This window comes from Natrix helvetica (genome assembly GCF_964273705.1).
Source record: "Natrix helvetica genome assembly, chromosome: 3".
Taxonomy (NCBI): Eukaryota; Metazoa; Chordata; class Lepidosauria; order Squamata; family Natricidae; genus Natrix; species Natrix helvetica.
The window spans coordinates 107,054,672-107,079,934 of record NC_138549.1 but is presented as its reverse complement, the minus strand read 5'-3'; the positions used below and the strand labels follow the sequence as shown (position 1 = coordinate 107,079,934).

At 42.6% G+C, this 25,263-nt stretch overlaps 1 protein-coding gene across 7 annotated transcripts in view; it reads right to left on the bottom strand.

Annotated features, from left to right (window-relative positions):
* The window catches only part of DAB1 (DAB adaptor protein 1), a 771,291-nt gene that overhangs the window by 662,360 nt on the left and 83,668 nt on the right, over window positions 1-25,263 (bottom strand). The gene's annotated exons all lie outside the window — the stretch shown is intronic.

Genomic DNA, 25,263 nt, shown 5'->3' with positions numbered 1-25,263 from the left:
GGTGGCACGCGGAGCCATTTCTGAGGGCATGCGAGGCATTGCCCTGTCAGCTCCAGTGCGCATGCTGGCCAGCTGATTTTTGATAATTTTTTTTAATCTCCGGAGGATTCCCTGAAGCCTCTAAAGGGCAAAAAACAGCCCAATGCAAACCAGAAATGAGGAGAGAGCTGCCAGAACAGGGTAAAGACAAGCGGCAAGGAAAGAGGCTTCTTTCACTCGTGCTGGCTGCTCTGTTCCCCCCTCACCGCCTGCTACTAAAATGGATCCTGCCTGGTTGCTGCAATCCAAAGAGAAATGAGGAGAGAGCTGCCAGCACGGGGGAAAGACAAGCGGCAAGGAAAGAAGAAAATAGGCTTCTTTCACTCAACGTGGCTGCTGTTGCCCTTTTCTCCATTGCAGTGCTACGCCATCGAGGTTGCCCCATCCACCATCGCCCAGGTCCTCGCTTCTCCCAAGCATTTCTTTGCCTACCTGATTTCCAGCTCCATCGCGTTTCTTGCCATCGTGTGCAGAGAAACAAAGTTTGTAGGACTAAAAAAAAACTTCAATCAATCAATTTGCAACTTTTTTGGGGGGAGAGAGAGATCTCACAAAGTTGGAATTGATTGATTGAAGGGGGTTTTTTTTAGTCCCACAAACTTTGTTTTCCTGTCCAAAATGGCAAGAAACACGATGGAAAAATGCTACGAGGGGAAATTAAATAGGCAAAGAAATGCTTGGGAGAAGCGAGGACCTGGGCGATGGTGGGTGGGGCAGGCTCCAGGGAGTGGTGCTGAAATGGAGAAAAGGGCAACAGAGCAGCCACCTTGAGGGGGAAAAGCTGCTTTTTCTTATTTCCTTGCTGCTTGTCTTTCCCTCATGCAGATAGCTCTCTTCCTCATTTCCCTTTGGATTGCAGCAACCAGGCAGGATCTTCAGTACTAGCACGGGGGAGGGGGGGAAACAGAGCAGCCACCTTGAGGGAAAAAAGCTGCTTTTTCTTCTTTCCTTGCCGCTTGTCTTTCTCCTGTGCCAGCAGCTCCCTTCCTCATTTGTCTATTGACTGTAGTGCCCAGGATCCTCTTTAATAGAAGGGGGGAATTTAGCAACTGGACTCACACCTGCCACAGTAAAAAGGGCCCAATCTTTACACAGGAGAATGATAAGGGAAGGTTTATTGACACTGGAGCACACTTGAGCATCTCCCCACCCCCACCACAATTTCTGCCCGTTTGTGGCAGAGCAACTTCTCCCTTCACTGGGTGTTAGCCAAGGGGAAGCAGCCAGAGCAGGGAGTGGCGAGGAAGCCTTGTGCAAAAATGTGCGGTCCACACAGGTGAGGGGGGGGCATTAAGTTAGGTGGGTAGGCACTCGAGTCCGTGTGATAGCGCGCACGTATGTGCTTTTGGCACCCGAGGCGAAAAAGGTTTGCCATCACTGATATAGGATTTCCTGCCTGAGCAGGGGGTTGGACTAGAGGACCTCAGAGGTCCCTTCCAATTCTGTTATTCTGTTACTGATATTCCTCAAATTACAACCATTTATTTCATGACTATCTGAAGTTAAAATAGAATGGAAAAAGTGACTTATGACCAGTTTTCACACTTATGACTGTTGCAGCATCCCCATGGTCAAATGTGGGCCCGTAGTGACTGGCAGGTATTTATGATGGTCACATTGTCCCTGGGTCATATGGTCACCATTTTCAAGCCTCCTAGCCAGTTTCTGACAGACAAAAAACAATGAGGGAATCCAGATTCACTTACCAACCACAGGACTCACTTAACGACTGCCTTGCTTTTAGCAATGGAAATGTTGGGTTCAGTGGTTGGCATAAATTGAAGGCCACCTGTACGTTATGATTGCTCCTTAGAAACACTATATTTTCAGTGCAACTCTCTGTTAGTCCCATGCAAAAGTCTACCCATTTTATCAATATACATGATGGGCTTCTTGTAACAAGTTTTGCTGGCAGCAAGCATTCTAAGTGCTTTACCAGCCTGAAGGATACTTTAAAAAAAAAAAAACTCCACAAATAGACATTCTGGAAAGACCTTGCTAAAGCACGAAATTGATTATGTTTGATGTAAGAAGTGTAAGAACCCAGAATATGTTTCATTTGTTTATACAATGAAAATTCTCTTTGTCCTGCGATCTCTATCTAGTTTATAAAAATGCAAATCCTCTTATCGGTTATAAATGGGAGACAAAGAGCCTGGCTAATCCAGGTGTTAAAGGAGATTGCATTGCTGCCACTTAAATTGTGTCAGTTTGTGATGCAAGGTGTACAAGGAAGCGGGGACCTTAACTAACAAACTTTCATCCTGTTTTAAACAATTTTTAAAAAGGAAAGAACAAAAAGGGGTTGGATATCTGAAAATAATTAAAATGCTTTCAGTATTTTCACCGTGGTGTTAACCAGATACGTTTGCAACCGGCAGATTGAATTAACGGTTTGAATGGCTTCCAGAATCAAAAGTTCTGTGTCTTAGTAATAGACGTATTCTGTTTTAAGAAAGAGGGAAATAGTAGAAGTAGTTGAGAAATAAAGGAGCAACACTTTTTAGACAATCCATTTGATGTGTATTTATAGAGTCAAGTTGTATTCATTTTATTGTTGTAGCAACAGTTCAGGCAGGCTTAGGCATACTCAGGTAGCTTACATTTCCATCTCAGGTTCATTACGTTGTTTATTAAACTCTTCAGTACCTTCACAACAATGAGCTATTGCAGGTTTAGGTAGCTAATGGATTTTCTAAGCTTGGAAAAAGCTGAGTTGGCTTTTCCCTTAGAGAGCACCAAAGAGAAGAATTGCATTAATAGTACGACTGTTGAGATTTTGTCCAAAAATCTCTCCCTCCCTCTCTCCTTCTCTCTCTCTCTCTCCTTCTATTTCTCCTTCTATGTTTCTTCTTCTTTCTCTCATCTGTCTATCATCTCTCTCTCTCTCTCATCTATCTATCTATTTATCTATCATCTCTATCTATCATGATATATCTATTGATTTATCGATTTATCAGCCTATCTCCTGTCTATCATCTGTCTATATCATCTGTCATTTATAATTTATCATCTATTGAAATAAATATAATAAAATAATAAAATAAAATAGGACTAGTTGATTGACTTTTTGTTTTTTTACACAGGTTTGCAAATTAATCTTTCAATTTGCGCTGACAGGGTATCTTTGGTCTTTATTTATGGAGGTATTGCAAGGAGCCAAAATTTCACGTTAGTAAGGACGGAGAACATGCAATTTCAGAAGAACTAAGTCACAGAAGAAAAAAAGTGCTCTCAGACCCCACTGTAAATTCTAGGTTTTAAATTACAAACTATTTTGCAGTAATCTGGGCATTTATTTATTTATTTATTTCTTAGATTTTTAAACCGCCCCCTCTCCCAAAAAGGGACTCGGGGCGGTGTACAGTCAGTGCATAAAATACAGACATAACAATAAAATACATTTAAAATACATTAGAGGGGGAGATAGACTGTACAAGAAATAAATACCTAAAAACATCCCAATTAAAACCCCAAACCCAATTAAAATAAATCCCCGGGAGGTAAAACTAAGAAAGTGCCAAGCCAGCTGATTGAAATAGGTGAGTCTTTAACTTTTGACGGAAGGAACGGAGGTCAGTGGTAGTTCGAATATCAGGGGGGAGGTCGTTCCAGAGGGTTGGGCCCATCACAGAGAAGGACCTACTCCTAGGTGTCGCCCGCTGGCATTGCCTAGCGGACGGCACCAGGAGGAGCCCCTCCCTGTGTGAGCGGATAGGTCGCAGGGACGAGTGTGGTAGGATGCGATCCTGCAGATAACTAGGTCCTGTGCCATGGAGCGCTTTAAAGATGGTGATCAATACCTTGAAACGCACCCGGAAGGCCACAGGTAGCCAGTGCAGCTCACGCAGGAGAGGTGTTACGTGGGAGTAACGTGTACTCCCCATAATAACCCGCGCGGCTGCGTTCTGAACTAGCTGCAGTCTCCGGATGCGTCCCAAGGGAAGCCCCATGTAGAGAGCATTGCAGTAGTCCAGGCGAGACGTCACCAGCGCATGAGTGACCGTGCGCAGGGCACTCCGGTCCAGTAGGGGGCGCAATTGACGCACCAGGCGAACCTGGTGGAACGCCCCCCTTGCCACGGCTGCCACATGATCCTCCATTGACAGCCGGGCATCAAGGAGGACGCCCAAATTGCGCGCCGGCTCCACAGGGGACAGTTGTTCGCCCCCTATGGCCAGCGATGGAGTCAGCTGGCTGAACCGAGGTGCCGGTACCCACAGCCACTCTGTCTTGGAGGGGTTGAGTTTGAGTCTGTTGTCCCCCATCCAGACCCCGACGGCTTCCAAACACCGGGACATCACTTCGACAGCCTCGTTGGGGTGGTTTGGGGTTGAAATGTACAGCTGAGTATCATCAGCGTACAGGTGGTACTCAACCCCAAAACCACGGATGATCTCACCCAGCGGCTTCACATATGCGTTGAACAGGAGGGGCGAGAGGACCGACCCCTGTGGCACCCCACAAGTGAGTGGCCTCAGGGACGACCTCTGCCCCCCTGTCAACACACATTGCTTCCGGTCGGAGAGGTAGGAGCCGAACCACCGCAAAACGGTGCCTCCGACTCCCATCCCCTCCAACCGGCGCAATAGGATACCATGGTCAATGGTATCAAAAGCCGCCGAGAGGTCTAATAGGACCAGGATAGAGGAACAACCCCTATCTCTGGCCCTCCAGAGATCATCGACCAACGCGACCAAGGCCGTCTCAGTGCTGTGCCCGGGTCGGAAGCCGGACTGGCGTGGGTCTAGATAGTCGGATTCGTCCAGGTGTCATGGAAATTGCTGCGCCACCACATTCTCAACAACCTTCGCCAAGAAGGGGAGGTTGGAGACTGGACGATAATTAGCTAGCTCCATTGGGTCGAGCGAAGGCCTCTTGAGCAAGGGTCTCACCACCGCCTCTTTCAAGGTGGTTGGTAAGTATCCCTCACCCAGTGAGGCGTTCACCAGGCCCAGGAGCCAGCCTCGTGTCACCTCCCAGGCTGCCAGCACCAGCCAGGAGGGGCACGGGTCCATTAAACATGTGGAGGGTCGCAGCCGTCCACACAACCTGTCCAAATCCTCGGGGGCAACAGAGTCAAACTCCTCCCAGAATGGTCTCTCAAGACTCGCTGTTGGCGGCTCATCTGGTCCACTGACGGAGGTCCACCCGCTCCGGATCTGATCGATTTTGTCCTGAAGATATTCCCCAAACTCCTCTGCTCTACCCTGTAAGGGTGTCTCCCGCGCCCCCTGTGACAAAAGGGAGCGGGTCACCCGAAACAGGGCGGCAGGGCGGTTATCCGCGGACGCAATAAGGGCAGCACAATATCTACGTTTGGCCGCTCTTATTGCCACAAGGTAAGTCCGCAAATAGGCTCTTACCTCTGTTCGGTCAGATTCGGAGCGTGAGGACCTCCACCTGCTCTCTAGACGTCTCCTGTGGTGCTTCATCACCCTAAGCTCCTCAGTGAACCAAGGAGCCCGGGTGGGTCGATGCCGCAGGAGAGGTCGCAAAGGCGCAACCCGGTCCAAGGCCCCAGTCGTCGCCCTATTCCAGGCAGTCACTAGGTCCTCGGAGCGGGAGCGGGACAAGGCTACAGGTATTGGCCCAAGCTCCGTCTGGAATCTATCTGATTCCATCAGGTGCCTGGGGCGGTACCAGTTTATAGAGTCTGGTTCCGCCTCCTCGCGGTGGGGGATAGCGCCAGGGAAGTCCAGCCGGAGGGATGAGTGGTCTGACCATGACAGGGGCGTGATGACTAAATCCCCTATTCCCAGATCACTCGTCCACTGCTCAGATACAAAAATGAGGTCCAGTGTGTGGCCCCCTTCGTGAGTGGGGCCCTGCACTAATTGGGTCAGGTCCATGGCCGTCATGGAAGCCATGAACTCCCGAGCCACCTCAGAAGCCGCTCCCGCCGACGGCAAATTGAAGTCCCCCATGACCAGAAGTCTGGGAGTCTCAATTGCCGTCGATGAGATTAGCTCGAGGAGCTCGGGCAGGGCTGCTGATGCATACATAGGAGCCAAGTATACAATCAGCAAGCCCCACTGCCTCCCTGGGCCCCAGTTCACACCAAGGGACTCACACCCGGGTATCTGAGGGACAGTGAACTCCCTCGGCTCTAAACATTCCCGAATAACCACCGCCACCCCACCACCCTTACCCAGGGCCCGGGGCTGATGGAATGCCCGGAAACCTGGTGGGCACATTTCCACGAGGGGTAAACCACCCTCGTGGCCCAACCAGGTCTCTGTTATCCCCGCAAGGTCTAGCTCCCCCTCTGAGATCAACTCATTAATGAGGGGGCCTTGTTGGTAACAGACCTTGCGTTGCAAAGCATCAGCCGCAGGCCCTGGCTCTGTAGCACCTGTCCACCTAGACTGCAGGGGTTGGTACAAGCGACCGGGCATAACCAGCAGCCACGGTCTCCCAACCGACCTTGAGATCTTATCCTGTCCTCGCATCCCTTCCTCCCCACGACCGTTGTAATAGGACAACCCTCTGCTCGAATGATCTTTACTTTCCCCACCACCACCGCATGCTATTTAAAGGTTTATATTTTAAAACAGGGGAAAAAAATAATGGAAGAAATGACAAAATCCTCCTGTAAACAGGCAATCCTCTGAAACTTTCCTAGATACTTAATGTCAAAGTAGAAAAGATTCTGTTTTTATTTATGTGTCCTGGTCCTACAAAGGCAAGCAGAAATATAGCTAAACTGCATTGGGGGGGAAATGTAAAAGGGTAAATATGTCCAACTTCTCAATATCCCTTGACTGCTTATATCACATTGATTTACAATCCAGCAAAGAATTTCAGCTTGCACAAGACGACGGTGCCATATTATTTTTCAGAATGGGGTTCAGGTACTTTAAGAAGTCTGGAGTGGGAATTTGTAGATATGAACCCTCTGCTCCATAAGGATGAAAATTGAGTGTCAGTGGCTCAGTGGCTAAGACGTTGAGCTTGTTGATCAGAAAGATCGGCAGTTTGGCGGTTCGAATCCCTAGCATCATGTAACGGAGGGAGCTCCCATGTCCCAGCTTCTGCCAACTGAGTAGTTCGACAGCATGTAAAAGTGCAAGTAGAAAAATAGGGACCACCTTTGGTGGGAAGGTAACAGCGTTCCGTGCACCTTCAGCATTTAGTCATGCCGTCCACATCACCACGGAGACATCTTCGGACAGCGCTGCCTCTTTGGCTTTGAAACAGAGATGAGCACCACTCCCTAGAGTCAGGAATGACTAGCACATATGTTTGAGAGGAACCTTTACCTTTACCTTTTTTTTCCTTCTCCATGAATTTTTCTTACTTCCGACTCCACAAACTATCTACTTGAGTGCACAAATTTTACTAGTGTCTATTGGTAAGAAACACTGTGTAGCCTCAAATTGCAGAGTCAATTTACAATGTGTGTTTATTTGCTTATTTGCTGTACAAGGATCATAAGCAAAGTCACATCTTTACATGGACAACTGCTGTAAACAAAAAGAAGGAAATCAATCTTCTTCTTCCTGTTCTTTACTATAACTAAATATATTCCAATTGTCCAATCTATTTTAGTGATTTGGGGGCAAGGAGCAGAGACTCTCATTGACCTGAATTTTCATTTTGTATATATATATGACAATTTTTTCCTCTCTCACGGTCTGCATAATTCTGCAATGACAGGGTTTATAAGGTATGTGTATACACAGTAATATGAAATCTGTGAGTCAATATCCCTCCAAGAGGAATTGATAACTTGGAATTTTAATATGTTATAAAGAGAAAATTACTACAATTGGAATAGTCATGCTAACTTAGTGTTACTAGATTTGTGAGAACACAGGCAATTGGAAAAGAAGACATAGTACCTGATATTCCTTTCTTACATCATTCAAAGCCAACACTCTATAATAAGAATTTAATTTGATCCAAAGCTTAATTCCAGAAAATAGAATGTGCCTTCTTCTACAGTTTGTTTGGTCTTCATGAATGGTCACAGATCATTCTGTAAAGGTGCAGAATATACAGTATATCTCATGTAGATAGAGACCTTTTTTTTTTTTTGTAGAATATGGTTTGCTTTAAACTGGAACTTACCTCTGGTCTCAAGTTCAACCTTTAATATGTTCTCGCCATTCCTGGCTAAAAATAGATCAAAAGAGAACCAATTTGTGAGTGTGGTTAAACATGACAAATTGCTATAATTGAATGGAAGATTCCTACCATGAGACAACCTTAGGAGGTGTCCTCTGACAGAGCGAAAAATCTTACAAATTTGCCCTAACTTTAGAAGGAACATTAAACAAGCTGCTTTAGCTTAAACCCAATACATTCCACTGGCATGGCCTTTCTCAAGCTTTGGTCTAATGCAGTGGTTCTCAATCTGTGGTCTGCGGATTCCTGGGGCCCCCACAGTTTCATCACAAGGGGTGTTATGATTAAAATCTAAAGTCTTGGTGGCGGGGGGGGGCTCCATGGCCATGGTCTATGGCCACAAAAAATATTTAAAGGGGATCTGTGGTGAAGAAAAGGTTGAGAACTACTGGTCTAATGCTTAAGGCTTGGACAAGAAAGCAGGAGATGGTGAGTTCTAGTCCTATTTTAGTCATGAAAGTCATCTGATTGACTTTGGGCTACCTCTCAGGGGTTTTGTTATGGGAAAAATAGGAGAAAGTGTTGGATATGCTTGCTGCCCTGAATTTAGATAGATAGATAGATGATAGATAGATAGATAGATAGATAGATAGATAGATAGATAGATAGATAGATAGATGGGTGGGTGGGTGGGTGGGTGGGTGGGTGGGTGGGTGGGTGGGTGGGTGGGTGGGTGGGTGGATGGATGGATAGATAGATAGATAGATAGATAGATAGATAGATAGATAGATAGATAGATAGATAGATGGGAGGGAGGGAGGGGAGAGAGGGAGAGGTAAAGATTTAAGAGACGAAAAAAGTTAATTAATCTTCAACAGAGCTCACAAGTGCAAACTTGCCTTTCACTTTTTTCATATTTGTCAGCAAATTAGCAGGAACATAACCTTTGTAGATTCTTTGCCATTTTATGGTAGCAAATGGAAAAGGTATAAGCAAATTTCCATGGGGAAAAATGCATCTTCTCCTATAATCATACCAAGACAGACAAATAAGAAGTTCTATTAAATGAGCCTGACAACGACGGTGATATTACCAACTTTCTTTTTTTCTCTTTCTTGTCACACAGAATGAACATTATCTTGCAGAAGAATGCAAAGCTAAAAGAAATGAGAACTGTTCCAAATGTCAGATCTTGTACTTGCTGATTGACCTTTTAGAGGAATAATTTGACCGAAAACACATTGGAATATTAGGTAGCTGTGGATCTTCTGCTAAGCTTTTCCAGAAAGAAATCTCTGATTAAATCTATAACCCAGTTCAGAGTTTATTGATTTTTTTTGTTCTTCCATATATGTGCTAGTCATTCCTGACTCTAGGGGGTGGTGCTCATCTCCATTTCAAAGCCGAAGAGCCAGGGCTGTCTGAAGATGTCTCTGTGGTCATGTGGTGGGCATGACAAAACACCAAAGGTGCACGGTGGTTCCTATTTTTCTACTTGCATTTTTACATGCTTTCAAACTGCTAGGTTGGCAGAAGCTGGGACAAGTAACAGGAGCTCACTCCATTACGCACCACTAGGGATTCGAACCACTGAATTGCCGACCTTTCTAATCAACAACTGAGCCACCGCATATGTATGCATGTGTATGTATATACAGTGTGTGTGTGTGTGTGTGTTGTATTTGTGCTGATAAATAAATAAAGGCACAGATACAACACAAATATAAAAAGGCAGCATTAAAAATAAAAATATGGGTTTCTGTCTGGATGGTTTTCTGTGATGAGCCGAATGACAGAAAGAGGGAGTAGTGAGCTCCCTCCCATATTTGGGCATACCAGGGGTTGTAACACAAATACACACACACACACACACACACACACGTGTGTGTGTGTTGTATTTGTGCTGATAAATAAATAAGGGAGACTAGTATAGATCTATTTTGAGCTATTTAGCTCTCATCAGCTAGCCATACCCTTACTGGGATTTAGCTCTCATCAGCTAGCCATACCCTTACTGGGATTTCAACCTGGGCTGTATTACATATTAGGCAGGAGTCTTAGCCACTAAGCCACAGGTTCTCCTCCTTATCATATTATATATTAAAAATAAAAAATATGGTTTTCTGCCTGGATGGTTTTCTGTAATGGGCCGAAGGACAGAAGGGGGGAGCTTCCTCCCATATTTGGGCATACCGGGGGTTGTAACACAAATACACACACACACACACACACGTATGTATGTATGTATGTATATATGTATGTATGTGTGGTCCGTTGTTGTTTTGTTTTGTAACGGCCTGGATGGTGGGTGCGACTTGTTTGTTGACTACGGCTGGTTTCCAGATATTTGGTAGGCGGGAGGTATCATCACGTTTATTCATGTTGTGGGGGTGTTTTCCTATTTTGATAGCTTCCATAATTATTCTCTTGTTGAAGTGTTCAGTTTTGGAGATTAATTTGGTTCCTTCAAAATCAATTTCATGTCCTGTAGCTTTAAGAAAAATTTCCTCCTTTTTCCAGCACATTAAATAGAGAAACACCCCCACAACATGAATAAACGTGACGATACCTCCCGCCTACCAGACATCTGGAAACCAGCCCTAGTCAACAAACGAGCCCCACCCACCCAGGCTGTTACAACAACAACAACAACAAAAACGAACACACAGCCAGCACCATTCAGCACCAATCTACCAATCCTGATGCAACTAAACAGCCAATCATTCCACTTACTGAAACAAAGCCAGCACTCCACATCCCCCACCAAGATTTATAGAAAGACAGCAGCTCTGATCACACTTTAAGCCCCAAACCCAGCCTGAGGATGGAGAGTGAGAGCTCGCCGAAAGGTTGTCAAGACAATCTCAATCTTATATGGGAAAAGACCTGAATACAACAGGACCAGTATATATATACACATACATACATACATACATACATACATACATACATACATACATACATACATACAGATATACTATATATATAAACACACACACACACACACACACTGTGTTTTCCCCAAAATATGACCTACCCCAAAAGTAAGTCTTAGCTTGATTTTTACAGGTGCACCCAATATAAGCCCTAACCCCCACCCCCACCCCAAATAAGCCCTAATTAAAACTCTGTTCATTCCAGGGTACACAGGTACACAGGTAAAAATTAAGCTAGGGCAGGATGGGGGATGGAACTGCCCTACTACTCACCTTCAGACAGTTTTAGCCAGGTCTCGCACACCCCAACACCTGCCTTGCTAGCCCACTTCTTCTACATATGGCAAATCTAGCAAAGCTTTCCTAAAGTCCTCTCCAGCTAATAACAGAATTCTGGATTGATCCAGAGCTCTTTTATTGGCTTCAGAGGCCTTCAGGAAAGCCTTGTCGGCTGCAGAAGAAGTTCCTAAAGGCCTATGATAGTGAAAAGGAGGCTGGAGGCGACCTACGCAAGTGACGTGAGTCAGTGGACGACATTCCCTCCCTAGAAAATAAGACCTGGTGCCTATCCTCTAAAATGTTATATATCAATGGATGGATCTGGAAAATGCCCATGTCCTGCTGTTCAAAACTGGAAAAGTCTGAGCCAACTCATTGTTTCTGGCATCATCTCAAACATTTGGCCAATTTTGAAAAATTGTTTATTGTATGTTCTGTTGCCAGTGACATCATCCATCATAAGAGGATGACTAGCAGCTGCAGTTGATAATATCAAAACCTTCTACTGTTTGGTAGGAAGTGGCATTTTTTAAAAGGTTTCTTCATCTGAATCCTTCTCTCCAAATGTCCATATTACACCATTTTTCCCTTCACCATGAAAAAACAAAACTCCATAATTTTTTCCCAGATCATCTCACTGTGTATTCCTTGCTAGATCAAAGTTTCTTAATTGTATATTGGACCTACTGTAGTGTCCTCACACAATAATGTGGCATGTGGTTTTAGTTGACTTGTCAGACACAGCTTGACCCATGCTTTGATCTTGTGAAGGAATCTATATCACATTTAATACTTATGGATTCTAAAGATTTGGATTTTGCTGATCCACTTGCATCTATTAGTTTGTCTGCCCATAGCAGAAGTTAATCAGGGGACTGTATTTTCATCTTTGAAATATCAGAGAATGTTGTATTTGCTTATTAGAACTAGATCTTAGCCTTAAGCCAAGCAATTCATTTTAGATCTCGACCAATTTCTTTTACTTCCCAATCATGCCTTTGCTTCCCAGCCTAAAAACTGAGAAGACAAGCCCTTGACAGAATATTTCTTCTTTCTTTTTTTCCCCTGTTCTCATTATAACTGTTGAACTGTTATGACTTTCTGATTACTTTCAAAGTGAAAAACTTTCTTTTTAAGTACAGAAAGATAAATTTGTTCTGCCACTCAAAATCCCGTGCTTCAGCTTAAGGGAAAATGTTGGAAAGCTTTATAAAAGACTTCAGAATCAGCCCAAAGTTGCCCAAAGGCAACCATAACACATTCTTGTTCTGTGTTTATTCAGTTCTATAGCTAGCATATGTGAAGTCCCTCCCTCCTCCTCTCCCTCCCTCCCTCCCTCTAGCTCTCTATCTCTTCCTTTCTTCCTTCTAAAACAGAGAACCTCATGTATTCCAGCTCCCAATTTTTCATCCATAAGAAAAATATATAGTTTGGCAATTCTTCCAAAAAGCAAAATATTTGAGATACATAACAGTAAGAGTAATAGCACTTAGATTTATATATCGCCCCATAGTGCTACTATTCACTCTTTGGGCAGTTTACAATGCCAACATATTGTCTCCGAGCATCTGGCTTCTCATTTTACTGACCTTGGAAAGAAGGTCAGCCTGAGTTAACCTTGAGCTCCGTTAGGATCAAACTCCAGGCTGTGGACAGAGTTTGCCTGCAAATAACAAAGTTTACCTGCATGGACAAAATGCCCACATCCATTTTAAAATCCACTTTGGTTTCTTAATTTATCAAGACAACCCACACTAGCCAAGTGTTCCATTACCAGAGACACCACTAACCTTTAACAAGAGGATCTCTAAAAATATTATTCAGTTGAGTACAAACGCACTGCAGCAACTGAGAAAAGCCGAAAAGGGAAACAGATCACCATGTACAACAACTTTTAACAAAATGGAGACTCACAAAACAGTATCAAAAAGTTCCTGACCATTCAGCTGAGTACAGTACAACCAACACAAGTTAGGTAATGAATAACACCATACATGAAATACATCTCAGAAACAACCCAAAGACAACTGCAGGGGATTAGCATAGCATGATACAAGATGTAGGAGAAAAGCAGGCAGAGCTGGGGGGGGCAGAGTTAAGTGTGTTATCAGCTTAGAGTCATTGCATTCCCACAAGTGCTCCAAGTCCAACCCCTCCTGAATTCCATTGACCCTTATCTGATATAAGTATTCTATGCTGCAGCCTTATGAATATTCCTGATTCTTTGTGCCTGACATAAATCAACTAAAGGCCCATAAAATATCTTAAGCAAACCAAAAATCTCAGTACCTTAAGAACAAAAAACAAAACAAAACAAAATCTACAACTTACAATGGAAAGACTGTAACAGCCACAATGTGGGACCAACAGGCAGAAAACTAGCAGAGAACAAACATGAGCAATAATTAGCAGTCAGGAGACATGATGAAAACACATGGACAGACTCAACCATAGTTTCAGCTGGGAAACTGTTGAAACTATCCACAGTAGTCTGGTTCAACACTAGGCCATAAATCATGGTTTATAAATCAGGTGGTTGAGTTCAGACACTATACTAAGCCACATCAAAGGCAAAATGAAATGAATTAACATGATGTTTGAAGCAGCTTATGGGCATAAATTAAACACTATTGTTTGGCTGTCACTAGTAACACAAAAGAGGATTGATAAATGTGATATCCAGTTGAAGTAAGGAAAATATTGTCTTGTTTCTCTGAAAGTGAAGTGATGCCAAATTCTGAAATACTGTTGATATTACTGATTTAAAAAAAACAAATTTGAAAGTCAGGCTCTAAGTATATGATATGTACAATGTGTATTATGCAGCTGCCCTTTTAAATTTGCAGTTTCTGTATTGTAAACATGTAATAGCCCAATCCTATTCATATTATCTTACAATTACAGATTTTATCCTAGAGAAGCACATAATATAGGGAAGACTGCTGCAACTTGGGTGCAAATATCTTACTTATCTGTTTGTTGCTATCTAATGGTTCTCCAAATTTCTGAAACCCAGTTATTTTAGCCCCAGCATATACGTATGTACCAAAGAAATGAATTTGACTGCAAGCCTCTGTTAGATTAGAAATTCAGTTTTATACTACAAATTAGAACACAGTGTGAGAAAACAAACGCAATGATTTTATTTAGCTCTGCAATCAGACATTATTCTATAAATCCTTTTTAAAAAAGCTTATTCTGAATAACAGAAGAAAACAGGCAGGATCTATACAATGAAAAACAGTAGAAACTGGCATGATAGTGAAATCATCAACATCATGTCCAACATCACTCCCACTGCCCTCTTAGGAGTTATTGCTTGTGAGTTGCAGACACAAATCAGTTTTCACTGCTATCGTGCTAGTTAAAGATAAGTTTTATTCACATTCTCATTAGGCAGCTGTTTGGGGGCTGAAATTAGATATAACTGTTTTCGTACTTCTTTCGTAATTCTTCCAAGATTAGGCTTGCAGTGGAAAGTATTATATTAAAGCTATTAAAAAGCCACTTTATTTGCTCAATATTTAGATTTGGTAGTCTAAGGTCAGTAAGGCAACTGTTTTGTATAGTGAGGAACCAAGCATTAAAAGCATTTGGTGATATTCATGCATCAATATCCTTTGGATATCAAATAAATCCTATGGCAGCCAGGTCCTCCGAACAGATCTGTTGAAGGTTGAAAGTTAAATCACTTGCTAAAGGCCTAGTATGAGTAGTGAGTAATTGTCTTTTCCTTGTTGCCTTGTCCCTCCATTCTCCCAAAGAATGAAAACACAGAGAGAAATTTATGAAAAGGATTTATGAAAAGGCCAGAAAACTCTTTTCCTCAATTCCAGAGATCTCCATTGTGTTTTGTGAAAGGAAAGCATTAACTTCCTAGTCCTGCTTCATCATGCTGCTGGGATGCCTGTATTATAGAATCCACTTCAAATATGGTCAAGCTTCCAGCCTAACACCTAAGGCACTTGCAAGGTTTTCAAATCTATGGATCTTATTACTAAGCTATTTCCTCAGATAAACTCAATTTGTGGTGGTGAATTGCCCTGTCCTGGAATAAGATCTTGTTGTTTAGAGATACGGCTGAAGATTGAGTATTCAATTCATTCACAAGAAAAAAATTGAAGGCAATACTGCCATCTCAAGGGCAATAGCAGCCTGGATCCTGAGCCTTAGCCTCTAGCTCAGGGGTGTCAAACTCAAGGCCCGCAGGCCACATCCAGCCCACAGGGTGCTTACATCTGGCCCGCAGGAAACAGCAAAGGACCAATGCCTCTGCCAGAGAAAATGGAGCTTGGTAGGGTTGTAGGAGACCACCACAGGCAAAAATGGAGATCACAGGGCCACGGGCAGCCCTCCCGAGCTCCGTTTTCACTAGCAGAAGGTTGTAGGAGGCCGTCGCAGCTGAAAATGGAGCTCAGGAGCCTGTTTTCACTGGCAGAGCACTCAGGCCACCGTAGGCACCCCTGACATAAGTGAAATCAAGCTGGCCATGCCCACCCTGGCCATGCCCACCCAGCCCGCTGAGGTCAAACACAGCCCTGATGCAGCCCTCAATGAAATCGAGTTTGACACCCCTGCTCTACCACAACCACTCCAAATTTCATCACCTTTAGCTGACTATAACATCCAGAATCTGACCTGGCAGAGCAAGGGTCATATATCTCCTAAAAAGGAGAAAAATAGAAAGAAATACAGAATGTTAATGAACTTGTGACCAGGCATAACCAACCCTGAGCAAGACACTACAGAAGGAAAGAATAAGGCCATATTTTTCTTCATTAAATAAACATTGAGCTTAAGAATTTCCCCCTTCCCCACTAAATTCATTTTAAAAATCACCTAAGTATGGATTGCCACAATACTCTTTTCTGTGTAGCTGTGGTATCGTGAACTATTGTACTGACACCGTATTATATTCCTGCCAACATTTCCCATACATGCCAAAAGAAAAAGTTGCTGGAGCGTTTTCAAGATGGACAACAAGAACCTTCACAGCTCCCTTGGCATATCATCATCACCTTCATTTAACGACCTCATAATCCTTTGCGGGGTGGAGTCTGGATCACTGAATGAAGCTAGCAGTGTGTTTTAATGGCCAAATGCCCTTCCTGTCACTAATGTAGAGCTTTGTTCAGCAGATATATTCTTAGTGTGCCCAGAGAGAGAAATATCTGCCTCTACCTAGGATCAAACTTACAGTCTCCTGATTATGAGGTGAGAGCTCCACCCTTTGGCCACTGCACCATTGCACAGCTACTCTTACTTATGCCACAGCTAAAATGCCTGCAAGGATAGTAATGCATTCTCCCAAATGCAGAGAAGATGAGGGAAGGCTGAGTTTGCACTAGGTGGAAAGAAGTACAAAGCCCTGCTTTTCAAAAACATGTGCTCCCTTTGTCAAGGCAGGAGAAATGGATGACTCCATCCAGTGGTGGGATTCAAATAATTTAACAACTGGTTCTCTGCCCTAATGATTTCTTCCAACAACCAGTTCACGAAACTGCTCAGAAAGGTAACAACTGGTTCTCCCCAAATGGTGCAAACTGGCTAAAACCCACCACTGGCTCCATCCTTTTAGGTGTATGGATCAAAACACTCCCAAAAGGTGGTGTAGACATTACTAGTTCTAAATTTCAACCCCCAGAGAGAGTTATTTTCTCTGTGCGGGGAAAGACACATTCTTTCTGCATGGAAAATGGATTATGCCTGTGATGGTGAACCTATGGTACCACAGGTGGTACGCAGAGCCCTCTCTGTGGGCACACGAGATGTTGCCACAAGTCAGCTCCACCATGCATGCGCGCACCTCCCAATGGCCAGCTGGTTTTCAGGTCTCTGCTGCGTATGGGGTGGTGCGCACACATCCGTGGGGGTTGGGGCATGTATGGGGATGAGTGGGGCACATCTGCGGGGGAAAGGCGCACACAAGGGGGTCACGCGTGCATTACGTTATGGGTGTGCGCATGTGCGCTTTTGGCACTCGGCACCAAAAAGGTTAGCCATTACTGGATTATGCTGTCAGTGGGGATCCATTAGGCCACACCCTCTGATACTATACAAAACACCCAGGCCGGTGGAAGCACTAGTCCAACCCCTGGATCAGATATAGTTCATTTCACTGCTATATAGCCTAAAATACTTTTCCAGGATGACAGGGCTGTGCTGCTAAGGTTTCTGATTTTCTTTGTTCTTTTGCAACCTTTATAAAACACCCTAGAAACCCACTGCAGAGAAAGATACAACTCAGAGATATTTTTATTCAATAAGCATCTCCCAATCTTTAAACGAAAATAAGTGCTTTAATTCTTTCATGGGACGTGTTTCCACACTTTGACATGTTTATAAAATTCAAGCAAGGGTTGCTGGTGGTTATTCAGAATTTACCCAAAGGGGACTCTGAAAAGCCAATTAATGTTATTTTTCAAGACTATATTTTTCAATATAGTCAAATGCCAAGCTATCGTGATATCATTAAACTGAAGAAGTCTGAGCAAGTGTGACCTACTAAGTCTTACATGGTATCTCCTGGGACCATTTACTTTGAAGGAAAGTAAATAGCTGTTTCAGCAGTGGTAGCTAAAGAATGCTTTATTAAGTACTAACCAAATTTCCATCACTCAAAATAATAACAACAGAAACGTTTCTCTAGATTTCGGGGTATTTTAGAAATATATATTTGTTCCAGCTTACGGTCCAAATCCATATTCATTTACAGTGTGTCTCACACACACACACACACACACATCAGTTGTGGGGTGACAATTAATTGGGCTGCCATAGACAGAATTGTACTCCCCCCTCCATTAGGAGTCTGATGAAAATATTTCAGGTTGAAAATGGAAAAGGAATACCTTATTGGTATCCAGAGTTAAATTCCAACTTTGCTTCCAAATTACACTTCTATGACTAACTTCTCATATGGAATTCAATTTCAGAGAAGAAGCCACATTGGTCGCAAATCATTTTATTGTTTCATCAGTAAAAATTTTGGTGACTTTTAGTAGAGGCAAAACTGAATTGCCGAAAGCCAATTGGTTGTACCAGCTAATGGGCTGGACTAGAAATTAGACAATATTAGTACATACCTCAGCCGGATTCTTTGGGCCAGTCAGCCTAACCCACTTCTGTATATTAGCAAAAGCTGCGAACCACATCAGATAAGGATTTTCCAAGCTGCTTTTCTCAGTTGCAGAAACTGACAGAACAGAATAATGTATGGGGACATAGCAACGGTGACGTGGACTGGTTTTAGACTAATCTGGGCATCTTTCTCTGAACGAGCAGCTCTAAGATTGCAGCATTAATTTAGCCATTGCTGTAGCAAGTGGATTAGATGGCAGGAACATCTGAAAGGTGAAAAGGCAAGTTGCTAAGATTTATTCAGTGATGTTGGTGGCTTTGAATTCCTTTGAAATAGAAAGTACCTCTCTTGGAATATATACTAGCTGGATACCCGTGCTTTGCAATGTAACTATGTGATCAGGCAATGCAGGAGAAATCCAGTTCATTCCACTGGCTCAATGATGGTCAGTGATTGAAACATATAAGGGAATATCGCTCCCGCTGCCTTGATTAGTTCCCTAGGTAGAAGGTGTAGACATTTAGGTGAGGTACCGATGTTTAGTACTGTAAGGAGCCCCAGACCGTTCCTGAGTGAAGGAGCGGAATTTCTGCCAGTTTGAACTGAGGTAACAGAATATGACTCCAACTGGCAGTTGGAACAGAGTTCTTTTCAGGTGGGGAGGGGGAGTGGAACTACTTAGTATCAGAGCGGGTTATTTACTGTATAAGAAATACTAATGATCTGATGGTCATTTCGAAAAATCCTTTCTTAGTGAGCACCTAGAAGCCAAAAGGAATATACTTGCCAAATTTGTAGGCTTTACAGTTCTGGAGATTTCGTGATGAGTAAGTGGTACTTGGCTTTTTTACAGTATATATCCATGATGGCAAACCTATGGCACATGTGTGGGCATGCACACCATCACCAGTTGCTCTTCTGGTTTCCAATGCACGTCTTTGCAAGCACCAGAGCACTGGAAAATGGCCTGAAAATGGCCCCAAAAGCAGCCAAAACTGGCCAAAAAAACATACTGTTTTTCAGGCTGGTTTTGGGGGGCCAGTTTCCAGGACAGTTTTTCGGCCCCAGAAAACAGCCCAAAAAAGACTTGAGAAACAGGCATGCACACTGGCCAGCTGGTCTTCAGGTTTCTGGTGCTACGGCGCACGCACATGCATGCACATTCATATGTGTTCCGATTTGGGCATTCGGTGCCAAAAAGGTTCACCATCATTGGTATATATAGATATCAAATTCATATGGAGAAGACATTTTGGTGTATGTTCTATTACCTATAGAAAAGACTAGGCAAAGAATGCATTTTTGTTGACTGGAAAATCAACTCTTGCTATAGAGCATATGGTCAGTTATCATTGTTTGCAAGTCCATGCTTCTTTGGATAGCAGGATAAACAGGAATAAGAATCATTGCTGAACCAATGGGCACTGCATCATGTCCTTCCTGCTGACAGGACAAATTAAATGCAATGTTATAAGTTACAATGCACAATGGACAACGGCAGACGTATTGCCAAAGTTTGGAGAACAGATTGTCTTTGCATCCCCATCCAGGACAGAAACAGTATGGTAACTTGTCTTCATGGGTGATGACCCAGAGCAACATGACTCACAATTACCACATAGAAACTGGCAAGACATACAGTTCCCTGGGCACAAGTCTGCATTTAATTTGCATTGCACACCTCAGTGCCACGAGGTGATTGTTATCAAAATGCTGATGAACAAGTAGAAAGCCTTCTGCCTAATGAGAATGCCTATGTTTCTAGGGACCCCAGAGGTTCCCCTAAATGAGGTGCTCATCTTATTACAGCAATTAATATAAGTATTAAGTAGAAGCTGCTAACAGAAAGAAAAATAATCAAAGCTCCAGCAGATACAGACCTGGTGCCAGATAAATATTCTACAGCAATGGGGAAGGAAAGTAAGTTCATGGATAGGTATATGCAGCGGTGGGATTCTACCTGTTCGGACAAGTTTGGGCGAACCGGTAGCTCTGACGATCAGCTGGGAGCAAACCGATTTGCACCAACAATCAGATGGGCCCAACCGCCTGCCCGCGCTATTTTCCTACCTTTATCTTCTCAGTTGATTCGCGGGGCAGAGCAGATTGCCGCACAAATCAGCTGTGTTATCCGGAAGTGAAGATTTCTTCAAACTGCGATGTGTGCGCAGCAAATAATGCAATCACCAAACCTGTTGTTAAACTGGGAGGATCCCACCGCTGGGTACATGAACACAAAAGCAAGAGGAACCCGGGGGTAAATGGAGCATTGCTGTTCATGTGAACCTGAGAGAGGGAAAGCCATTGGAGATATATGAAACCACGATGAAGAAAAGGTCATCTTATCTAGGGTCTTTTAAACATTGTGTTACAGCCATAGCTGCGCATAGCACAATGATTTTTCAAGAGCCAACTGGACTTTCTGGTTCTTCTTTGAATATGTTTCGCTTCTCATCCAAGAAGCTTCTTCAGTTCTGAAGAATGTCCAGCCCCCTTCTGGATGGTGGGGAATGGAAGGATTTATACTCCTTGCAGACAACTGGTCATTTATTTTCTTTTGGCAAGTTGTTACGGCCACCTGGAGGTTTATCTGTGTCATCAAAGTCACCTGAATGGTGCAAATGGGTGTGGACCACTTCTTGGAACTGTTGAAATGACTCTGTTGTAGACTGGGAGATAGATGAAGTTATATCCCTCCCCCTCTGTTGAGAGAGGGTTGTTCAAATTTGACATAGATGGCCTCTTTGACCCCTCTTTCAATCCAGCAGTCCTCTCTATCAAAAATATGGATTTTGCTGTCTTGAAAAGAGTGGCCTTTGTCTTTTAAAAGTAGATGGACTGCTGAGTCCTTGATATTGTTAAAAGAATGCAAATGATGGCTGTCTGCAAGGAGTATAAATCCTTCCATTCCCCACCGTCCACTCAGAACTGAAGATGAGAAGTGAAACGTTTTCAAAGAAAGAAAGAAAGAAAGAAAGAAAGAAAGAAAGAAAGAAAGAAAGAAAGGAAAGAAAGGAAAGAAAGAAAGAAAGAAAGAAAGAACGAACGAAAGAAAGAAAGAAAGAAAGAAAGAAAGAAAGAAAGAAAGAAAGAAAGAAAGAAAAAAACCCCAGAAAGTCCAGTTGCTTCTTGAAAGTTATCCGTGACTGAGAATTTCCATAGACGTGCATAGCCCCGCCTTCCCTAAATATCCTATACAAATTAAAGATCCTATTCAAGCTATATAAACTTCAATAAGCATGTCCATTCAACCAGGGCTTCATTGTGGAGAAACAGAACTCTAAATCTGCTCTGCCAATTATGTTGCTGCTGAGGTTGCTTTCATTCCAAAAGCCAGGTTTCCCAAAGAAAATGAGCTATCAGAGAGCAATAAGAGGCAGGGCAGAAGAAAAGAGATCTCATGTCAGGACCTGGAATGGAATGAGCAGCTGACCCTGTTCATTTCAGCTCCCTCTCTTTATTCGTATTTAAAGACATTTATAGCCATGGAGTGTCAGGTGGTTAGGCATAAGGTTGAACCAGTTTATATGTTTATTTACAGAAGTGTTTCTCCAAGTCCATGGGTATCTTCCTTTGCACTTCATAATTTTACCACAGGTTCCTCACTATTGCATGAGACTATGCTTGCTAGGGACTAACTGGTTTACAAATTTTGCCAGAATTTTGTATAAACCCCCTTTTTAATTATTTTAAAATATAGACTAGCCTTTTCTTTAACAGAGGGGTGGGGAACTATGGCCCTTTTATGACTTGTAGACTTCAACTCCCAGAATTCCTGAGCTGTCTACAAGTCATAAAAGGGCCATAGTTCTCAGCTGGCTCAGGAATTATGGGAGTTGAAGTGCACAAATCATAAAGGAGCTATAGTTCCCAACCTGCCTTAACACATTGGTGTTTATTACCACCAAATGAAAATCAACTTTATTTTTCTAAGTCATCTTGGTGTGATAATGTAAATCTATATATACTGAGAAACTATTTTCTTTTAATCGTGGCTGTAAAACATTCCCTCTCCACATATCAAGAATCATGTGGGTGTGTGAAATTTTAATCATCTACCTCATTAAAAGCATATGAGAAAAGTATATGCTGGAAGTGTGAAATGAGCCAGTGTGTCACTGATCTGGCTTTGCTGATTCTGTACAGGAGAAGGATCTTGAAAATGTTCTTGGTTTGGATCTCAAAGCACAACCCGAACCTTGTGAGAGCTCAAATTAACAAAGCTCTGGGCTTCAAGCACCTTTTTCCTGAAATTAGGAAAGGCCTCTGGGTTGGGTAAAATCAATCAACACTTAACAAAATGTTAGGGATATAACCCTAGTCTTGGCTTGGCAATGTATATAAGCCATGATTGTAACAAATGTATCTGTTACTTTAAATGCTAGAGAGATGTAATTGGATGCTAATTGCTTTTAGCAGCCATATAAGGATGAAGGAACTATTACGGTCTCCCCCCCCCCCCCCATGACTACTGATTCTCCTGATTGTTACTGACTGTTACTGACTGTTACTGTATGAGCTTTGTATTGGAGAGAAGACCGTGTATTGGATGGTGGCTAGTCTGTAACTAAGTTAGCTGTCTATATGGTGAATTGTGAGTTGAGCAACTGTAACTTCAACGAGGTATAAATAGACTGTATATACTTCAAGACTGCTTATAATCTGTTTGGAGACTATTTATCCTATTTTTGTTACGCAAGTAAAGCTATTCGTTGTTTTACCTTTGGTGGCTGTGAGTGACTATTCAACGGCTTATTCGTTACTAACTTCCGCTGCTGAACTCTAGTCTCCTAACGTGGATAGACTTAACACAAAATACACATTTCATTTTTTAAAAAATAATCTTTCTGCATTTAGAACAAGGACACTATTAGCTTTTCTATCTGTAGTGTTTTCTTCAAAACACAAAACTGCCTCAGTGCTTATTACAGCTTAGCCTGCTGTGAAATAAAAGTCTTTTCCCATTCATTTTATTAGCCATTCATGGACTTTGTCAAATGGTAGCTTTTTATTACTGTTATGCAAGTGTATGGCAGCTTCCAAGTTATATATGCAGCATTATTCCGCCATCTTTTCTATGGTGTTGATTTTTTTAAAAAAAACTGCCATAAAGCAACAATGACTAGTGGAAAAAAACTATTCTGTTTTATTAAGGCAGGAAGTAGCATTGCATGAATAATTCCTTTTAAAAGGGAACAGTATTTCGTTTTTCATTGCCCAGTAAAAAAACATTAATTATCTATGGCGATAATAGGACTGCAGCACAGAGCTTTTCTAATGGACATTGCTTCCTTGAAAGCTTTCTCTGGGGGAAAAAAACCTTTAACATTTATTATCTCACTTTCAAACTTCTTCTTGGATATCATGGGACATATATTTCATCTTAAGGTGATTTTAATTCACAACATGAAACTTCAGTAGTACAGTTCCCACGAGCTGATTGAACTACCAAAACAGCTATTTGAATACTAGCAGTGACTGATTGCATTGGCAGTGAATTCTTAATTTGTTTTGAGAGGTGTTGAATGATCAGGTGGAAGGAATCATGGTCCACATAGGATCAACCTCTGAAGTTTGTCATATCCTGTGGTAGAATTACCAGCTAAATGAGAGAGGGAAATAAAGAGGCATTGCAGCATGGAGTCGCTCTATGGAAGAAATGATGTGGGTCAGACTTGTGTTCCCAAAGGAATGCAGTCAGTCTGGTAAGATTCTTGTAAAGTAGGTGATCGACAATAGAGTTCTTTGGCCTATTCACAAAGTTGCTCTGGTTCCTTCTGTCTGGCACATCTCTCACCAAGCAACTATCTGAGGTCAATCAGAAAGCATTCTCTGCATATATTGAACTCTATGTGGAAGGTTCTTGCACTTGATATACTTATTACTATTGCTAAGCAAGAGTATATCTCCCTAATCCTAGGGTGTATGTCAGTGGTGAAATGTATATTTATTTAAAAAATATTTGTTCCATGGGTGTGGCTTATTGGGCATGGCAGGGGAAGGACACTGCAAAATTTGCATCCCCACCCCACTCCAGGGGAAGGAAATTGCAAAATATCCATTCCAACCCCACTCTGGGGCCAGCTAGAGGTGATATTTGCCAGTTCTCCAAACTACTCAAAATGTCCACTACCGGTTCTCCAGAACCTGTCAGAACCTGCTGAATTTCACCCCTGATGTATGTATATTCCATTGACATATATTAGAGTTAAACAAAATTATTTCATGAATGAATATCCTATAGAGATATAATCAGTTCAGGACTAAAATAATGCTGGCTCAGGAATTCTGGGAATTAAAGTCCATGGGTTGAAAGGGACTATAGCTGCCCACCCCTAAATAGTATACAGATAGTCCTTGATTTACAAGAGTTCTTTTAGTGACCACTCAAAGTTACAAGAGCACTGGAAAATGACAGTTTTTCATAATTATGACCTTTGCACATCCATATGATCAAAATTCAGATACTTGGTTCATATTTATGACCGTTGCTGTGTCCCAAAGTCAGGTGATCACCTTTTGCAACCTTCTGAGAAGCAAAATCAATGGGGAAGTCCGATTCACTTAACAATCTTACTAATCCACTGCAATGATTCACTTAACCACTGTGGCAATAAAGGTTGTAAAATGGGGCAAAACGTAACAGATGTGTCACTTGACAACAGAAAGTTTGGGCTCAACTGTGGTTGTAAGTCGAGGGCTACCTGTTTACACCATCACTACTATTCAATAACCATGTTCCTATGTTAAACATTTACTAAGCGAGGAGTATAATTTGCTAGAAGAATATGCAGTATGTTCAGAAAACTATGGAAACTGTTTATACAGAATGTGCAAGGGGACAGCAGCTTTGTGTGA